The sequence below is a fragment of the Lolium rigidum genome, chromosome 6 (genome assembly GCF_022539505.1).
Source record: "Lolium rigidum isolate FL_2022 chromosome 6, APGP_CSIRO_Lrig_0.1, whole genome shotgun sequence".
NCBI lineage: Eukaryota > Viridiplantae > Streptophyta > Magnoliopsida > Poales > Poaceae > Lolium > Lolium rigidum.
The window spans coordinates 44,012,988-44,021,536 of record NC_061513.1 but is presented as its reverse complement, the minus strand read 5'-3'; positions in this window follow the sequence as shown (position 1 = coordinate 44,021,536).

Sequence of the window (8,549 nt, the reverse complement as noted above, 5' to 3'; positions counted from 1 at the left end):
ACTCAACTAAAGATAACAAGAGCATCAACGCCCACAAACCATTGTGTTCTACTCGTGCAACCATCTATGCATAGACACGGCTCCGATACCACTTGTAGGATAACGTTGCATAGAAAACAAAAATTTTCCTACCGCGAACACGCAATCCAAGCCAAGATGCAATCTAGAAGACGGTAGCAACGAGGGGGTATCGAGTCTCACCCTTGAAGAGATTCCAAAGCCTACAAGATGAGGCTCTTGTTGCTGCGGTAGACGTTCACTTGCCGCTTGCAAAAGCGCGTAGAAGATCTTGATCACGATCGGTTCCGGCGCCACGAACGGGCGGCACCTCCGTACTCGGTCACACGTTCGGTTGTTGATGAAGACGACGTCCACCTCCCCGTTCCGGCGGGCAGCGGAAGTAGTAGCTCCTCTTGAATCCGACGGCACGACGGCGTGGTGTCGGTGGTGGTGGAGAAGTCCGGCGGAGCTTCGCTAAGCGTGCGGGATAGTGGAGGAGCGGGGGCGGCTAGGGTTTGGGGAGAGGGTGGCCGGCCACTCATGGGGTGCGGCCACCTTGGTGGTGTTTTAGGTGGCCGGCCCCCTCCCCTTGGCCCTCATTATATAGGTGGAACCCCAAGAGTTGGTCTCCAAGTCTTCGAATAAGACCCGAACCAAAAACCTTCCATAGGGAGGGGAAACCTAGCCTAGCTAGGACTCCCACCAAGGTGGGAGTTCCACCTCCCATATGGGGGGGTGGCCGGCCCCTAAGGGGAGTCCACTTGGGACTCCTCCCCCACTAGGGTTGGCCGGCCATGGAGGTGGAGTCCCATGTGGACTCCACCTTCCTTGGTGGTTTCTTCCGGACTTTTCTAGAACCTTCTAGAACCTTCCATAGAACCTTCCGCGACATTTTATTCACATAAAATGACATCCTATATATGAATCTTATTCTCGGACCATTCCGGAACTCCTCGTGATGTCCGGGATCACATCCGGGACTCCGAACAAATATTCCAACTCCATTCCATATTCAAGAACTACCATTTCAACATCCAACTTTAAGTGTGTCACCCTACGGTTCGTGAACTATGCGGACATGGTTGAGTACTCACTCCGACCAATAACCAATAGCGGGATCCGGGAGATCCATAATGGCTCCCACATATTCAACGATGACTTTAGTGATCGAATGAACCATTCACATACGATACCAATTCCTTTTGTCACGCGATATTTTACTTGTCCGAGGTTTGATCTTCGGTATCACTCCATACCTTGTTCAACCTCGTTTCTCGACAAGTACTCTTTACTCGTACCGTGGTATGTGGTCTCTTATGAACTCATTCATATGCTTGCAAGACATTAGACGACATTCCACCGAGAGGGCCCGGAGTATATCTATCCGTCATCGGGATGGACAAATCCCATTGTTGATCCATATGCCTCAACTCATACTTTCCGGATACTTAATCCCACCTTTATAGCCACCCATTTACGCGAGTGGTGTTTGGTGTAATCAAAGTACCTTTCCGGTATAAGTGATTTACATGATCTCATGGTCATAAGGACTAGGTAACTATGTATTGAAAGCTTATAGCAAATAACTTAATGACGAGATCTTATGCTACGCTTAATTGGGTGTGTCCATTACATCATTCATATAATGACATAACCTTGTTATTAATAACATCCAATGTTCATGATTATGAAACTAATCATCCATTAATCAACAAGCTAGTTTAAGAGGCATACTAGGGACTTCTTATTGTCTACATATCACACATGTACTAATGTTTCGGTTAATACAATTATAGCATGACATATAAACATTTATCATAAACATAGAGATATAAATAATAACCACTTTATTATTGCCTCTAGGGCATATCTCCTTCATTTTCACCAAGTGTTAATGCTTTGCTCCGGTGCTCTATTAAAAGGAGTACCTTAATTACCAGTAGTTTCCCTTGAGGCCCGGCTGCCACCGGCTGGTAGGACAAAAGATGTTATGCAAGTTTCTCATTGCGAGCACATATGACTATATATGGAAAACATGCCTACATGATTAATCAATTGATGTTCTGTCTTAATGCTATTTCAATCCTATCAATTGCCCAACTGTAATTTGTTCACCCAACACTTGTCACTTGTTATTGGAGAGTTACCACTAGTGTAGATAGCAGGGAACCCCGGTCCATCTTTCATCATCAAATATTCACTCGGTCCTATATGTCATTAGAAGTAGTATCAACTATTTTCTGGTGCCATTACCTCTGTGTTACTGATACTGCTGCTGTGTTACTGTTACTATTGCTCTCATTTTACTGCTGCTTTCATATCACCCATGTTACTAGTGCTTTTCCAGGTGCAGCTGAATTGACAACTCAGTTGTTAAGGCTTATAAGTATTCTTTGTCTTCCCTTGTGTCAAATCAATAAATTTGGGTTTTACTACCCTCGAAGACTGTTGCGATCCCCTATACTTGTGGGTTATCAGTGATCTTGCATGCTCTCTGTTGCTAGTTGATGCTCTGGCCAAGTATGTGCTTGTGACTTCAAGAGGGAGTATTTATGCTCGATAGTGGGTTCATGCCTCTAGTAATGTGGGAGAGTGACAATAACTTCTAAGATTGTAGATGTGCTGTTGCTAATAGGGAGAAAACAACAATGCTTTATCCAAGGATAATTCTTTTGTTTACTTTACACACTTACTTAATGCAATAATCTGTTGCTTGCAACTTAATACTAAAAGGGGTGCGGATGCTAACCTGAAGGTGGATTATTAGTCGTAGACGCAGTTGGATTGCAGTCTATGAATCTTGTTGTAATGCCCAAATGAATCTCATAGTATTCTGTCAATTGCCCAGCTGTAATTTGTTTACCCAGCATGTTATTTATCTTTATGGAGAGACACCTCTAGTGAACTGTGAACCCCGGTCCATTCTTTTACACAGCAAATACATGTTCTTTTTATTGCCAACTTCCACGGGAATAGCTATTTTTCTGGCATCCACACACTGTTCTCTTTATTTTACTACAAACAAACATCTCTTTCCACACTATACGTCTAATCTTTTGTTTTCAGCAAAACCGCTGAGATTGACAACCTCATTATAAGTTGGGGCAAAATATTTTGGATGTGTTGTGTGCATGTTCCACGTTGTTGCTGATACGGGTAGTGCGCCCTTCCAAAGTCAGCTAGCAACACCTTCAGAAATGATTTCTTTCTCCTACTGGTCGATTAAACCTTGGTTTCTTATTGTGGGAAAATTTTCTACTGTGCTCATCATACCTTTCTCTTGGGGTTTTCCAACTGTGTGCTTTGCACAACATCAAGCTCTTTTTCTGACGCCGTTGCTGGGAGAAAGAGGATTTCTGCAAGGGCAGTCTCTCATCTCTAATCTCTTTACTTTGTTATTTTTTGCTTAGTTTATTTTACTTTGTCTTGTTTGCTTTCTTTTTATCAAAACACAAAAAATAGTTCTTTTTATAGTTGTTATTTTGTTTCTTTATTTTTAGCTCATTATGTTGATCCCTAAGTACGTTCTGAAAGACCTATCAATAGGTACTGGCTCCATAATTGGGAGAGATAACATTGAAGAATTCTTTAATCATGTTAGTAAGCACAAAGATATTGAGGATAGATCCTTAGTAGAACTTGCTCCTAAATATGAAACTACTGCAGATTATTTAGTTCAAATGTTGGAGGCTAGGTTTGTTAGTCTTAACCCATAATGCAACAAATATTTCTTAAACTTCATGAAGTTTAGGATGATGGAAAGAGAGATTTTATTGTGGAAACTTTGCTTATTGAATTTAGAGATGTTGTTATAGAAGCTAGGAAAGTCTTTGATCGGTTTAAGATACTAGGATCATGTGTAGGTGTTATTGGTACACTTGAAAATATAGACAAAACAAACCTGAAAATTGGGAGGAAATCAAAATAACAATACCTTTCAAACTCGTAGGAATGCATGAAGCTTTGAAAAAGAATTTAATTTGATTGTTCCTGAAAACCCATTTGATGAAAGTAGTGAACCCAAGAGTGTTGAGAGGGTCTTCTAAAACTTATATTGATAAAATACAATTCCTTGTCGAAAAGACTTCTGGCATTTATCTTGATGCTTCTTCACTTGAAATTACTTGATTCAACCTTTCTGCGCCTAGCTGAAAGGCATTAAAGAAAAGCACTCTTGGAAGATAACCCATGTTTTATTTCTGTAATTTTTCTTTTATTGAGTCTTGGATGTTGTTATCTCTGTAACCTATCCTTATCCTTTTTATTTCGCTTTTGTGCCAAGAATAGCCTCTAATAGGAAGAAAGTAATATTTGGGTAAGTTCCTGTCTTGAAACTGATTCTATGCTGTCACGAAAAAAATTCGTATTCCCAGCCAGAATATTGTATTGATCTGATAATTTTTAAGCATATGTCCTAGTTTATTTTCTAACTTTCGTTAGTTTTGCACTTTTCGATTTGAGCAACTGAGGATTTTCGAAAAAATCAATCTTTACCTGATGTTCTGTTTTGACAGATTTGCCACTATTTGCATTTGCCTCTTAATCTTTTTTATTTTTAGATATTTTGGGAGAAAGAGATTTTTGAAAAAGTTTCTACAGTAGCTAATATTTTAACGGATGTTTGACTTATGTCAGAACTGAACCCAAGTGGATTTATTATTTTGATTGCACTAATGCTGCTAATGAAAATTGTGTGAAGTTTTGTATGAAGAAAGTTTTCAAGTGTAGGGAGAGAAGAATGATGTGATGAGATGAAGTATGGACAAAAGCTCAAGCTTGGGGATGCCCATGTCACCCCAAGAAATATCCAATAGGTACAAGCGTCAAAGCTTGGGGATGCCCAAGGCATCCACTTCTTCATCAACAAAGTATCAGGTCATCTTTCAAGACGCTTGCTTCATATGCTATGTGTTGTTCTTGGAGCGTCTTTATTTTTTTAGTTTTATTTTATTTTGTTTGCTGTAGCATATGGTTGGATCCGAGCATATTTGTTTTGGAGAATGACACACTCCATTTTTATTGCATAGAACACTCTAGTTTTCACTCTTATTGTTCTCCGAGTGTTCTCTTTTGCTAGACTACGTTTAGCTCTGGTTTTCCACTCATATTTTGTTCATAGATTGTTAGTTTTCTTTAGTAAGGTATGATTATCTCTCTGGTACTTATTGATTATTATCTATGAGTGTTGTTTCAAATAAATTTATTGGTGTTGGAGACGAGTAAAATGTTTCATGCTTATAGTGGTGCAAAATGAAGTTTGTTTAGACTGTGACTTAGACTTTAGCATGTCATGTTAGATGTTATTTTAATTATATGATTAGTAGTTTTTGTTGTAACATGACTTGTCTCAAATAGATGAGAGTGCTTAATATTCCATTGAAAGAATCATGTGTTGTTTCCATCATACAAAAGCAAAATATTGTGGTATTCTCCTTTGATGCTTTATTGGGTTGACTTGGCACATGCTTACATCATGTTATGACTATAAACCAGTTACCTAAAGCCTCTATGATAATTTAGTTTTTGACTTGTAATATGACTTTATGCTTTGATTAACAATGTTTTGTCACTATGCATGATTATGGCCATTATTGCTCTCTTAGTTGGTCGCTCCCAGTCTTTTTCTAGCCTTCACCTGTACTGAGTATGAGCTCTACTCATGCATCCAACTTCCAAAAACCAAAGTTTTCCAATTGTGTCCACCATACCTACCTATATGTGGTATTTCACCGCCACTCCAAAGTAAATTGCTTGTGTGCTACCTTTAAACCTTCAAAACTTATTACCTGTTTTGTGTTACGTTTTAGCTCATGAGGAAGTGTTGAATGCTTTATTACCTCTTTCATGTTTATTTTAGCTTCACACCTTGACTAGCATGCATAATATGCTAGTCCCTAATATTGCAAAAAAGATCAGCCAAGCGGGTGCCCAGCCCACTAAAATATAAATTGAACACATAATCAAAATCTCCTAACACTATGTACTTGAGAAATCATGAACTTAGCTTGTTTAAACAAAGGAGAAGAGGGACTTTATTGTTCTCTCTATGGGAGCCGCTCTTGAAGCCATTAAACATGAAAGGATGATAGATCATTTGATGACGTTCGTTGACATACATACCTCTAAAAAATATATTTTTAACACCTCTATTGGGTTAAAAATAAAAAGCTCTAGCACATGAGTAATCTTGCTTCCCTCTGCGCAGGGCATCTCTTTTACTTTTATGTTGAATCTTCATCTTCTACCTTTATGCACCAATTAAGAGAGCATAGTTTTCATTCTGAGTATAATATACATAGTCCCAAAATTTATTATTGATTGATTCATGATTATGTTATTGCTTGTTCTCAAACTATTTGTATCTAGTCACCCTTTGAACTTTAAAGGTGTCATGGCATTTATGTTTTGCTATTCCATGAAGGACAAGCTGAATACCACTTTGCTATGTTTTCTCTATGCTAAAAAACAAACAGTTTTTTCAGTGCACTATTATTTTTGATCTTTTGTTTGAGTTACTTCTCATGTTGTAACATAGTTGCTAAGTTCAACTATTAGAATTATATCTATCATGCCTATGTTTATAGTACTTTGATCCCAGCTCACAATGTTTTTACAATAACTTGATCAAGATTGTGTTGGCTTCATATCATCTCAAAAATTATTTTTGTTATCACTTACCTACTCGAGGATGAGCATGAGTTAAGCTTGGGGATGCTGATATGTTGCAAACGTATCTATAATTTTTTATGCTTCATGCTTATTTTATACCAATTTCTATATGTTTTGTTTACACTTTGTGGCATTTTTATGCATTTTATGGAACTATCCTATTGACAAAATGCCACAGTGTCACTTCCTGTTTTCTGTTGTTTTTGTATTTCAGAAAACTTGTACAGGAAATATTCTCGGAATTGGACGAAACGAAAGCCGAAGTTCCTATTTTACTGTAACGAATACGGAGTCCAGAGGAGAGACGGAGACGAGCCAGGAGGCGGCCACGACATGCCTAGGCGCAGGCCACCCCTGGCCGCACCTAGGCGTGGTGTGGGCCCCTCGGGTGCCCACTGACCTCGCTCTTCCGCCTATAAATTCATCTCATCAGGAAAAACCTAAATACCCAACTCTGCATCCATGAAAAGTTCCGTCGCCGCCGCCATCGTCGAACCTAGCTTGGGAGGGTTCTGAAGCTTTTCCCGGCACCCTTCCGGAGAGGGAGATCATCACCAGAGGCCTCTACATCGCCATGCCCGCCTTCGAAGTGATGCGTGAGTAGTTCATCTCTGGACTACGGGTCCATAGCAGTAGCTAGATGGTTGTCTTCTCCAATTTATGCTTCACGTTTAGATCTTGTGAGCTACCTATCATGATCAAGATCATCTTTTTGTAATGCTACATATTGTGTTTGCTGGGATCCGATGAATTTTAAATACTATGGTTGAGATTTATTATATACTTGTCATATGTTATTTGTGATCTTGCATTAGATGCTCTGGCCAAGTATGTGCTTGTGACTCCAAGAGGGATTATTTATGCTCGATAGTGGGTTCATGCCTCTAGTAATGTGGGGGAGTGAAAATAACTTCTAAGGTTGTAGATGTTCTGTTGCTAATAGGGAGAAAATAACAATGCTTTATCCAAGGATAATTCTATTATTTACTTTACACACTTTACTTAATGCAATAATCTGTTGCTTGGAACTTAATACTGAAAGGGTGCGGATGCTAACCTGAAGATGGATTATTAGTCATAGACGTAGTTGGATTATGGTCTATGAATCTTGTTGTAATGCTCAAATAAATCTCATAGTAATCATCTTGTCATGTATGGTCTTTATTCTGTCAATTGCTCAGCTGTAATTTGTTTACCCAACATGTTATTTTTCTTTATGGAGAGACACCTCTAGTGAACTGTGGACACCGCTCCTTTTTTTACACTGCAAATACCTGTTCTTTTTATTGTCAACTTCTACGGCAATAGCTCTTTTTCTGGCATCCACACATTGTTCTCTTTATTTCACTACAAATAAAAATCTCTTTCCACACTATACTTCTGATCCTTTGTTTTTAGCAAAACCGATGAGATTTAGAACCTCACTGTAAGTTGGGGAAAAGTATTTTGGTTGTGTTGTATGCAGGTTCCACGTTGTTGCTGACACCGGTACTGCGCCCTGCCAAAGTCAGCTAGCAACACCTTCAGAAGTGTTTTTCTCCTACTGGTCGGTTAAACCTTGGTTTTTTATTGAGGGAAAACTTGCTACTGTGCTCATCATACATTCCTCTTGGTGTTTCCCAACTGTGTGCTTTCCACAACATCACGGTGTCGCACCTCATCAAGGGGCTCGCGGCACTGGCGTGGCACCGGAGGCACTGACACACGGCTGGAGTTGAGAAACCAACCGGACAGGCTCACATCTCTCCATGGCGCTGTCTGGTTCTCCTCGAATAGCTGGCACGCGACGTTGACCGACACGTAGTGGCGCTGGCGCTCCTTCTTGTTGCCGCCGTGAGACGAGCTGGCCTCATGGTCATCCTTCGATCTGCGCAACGGCC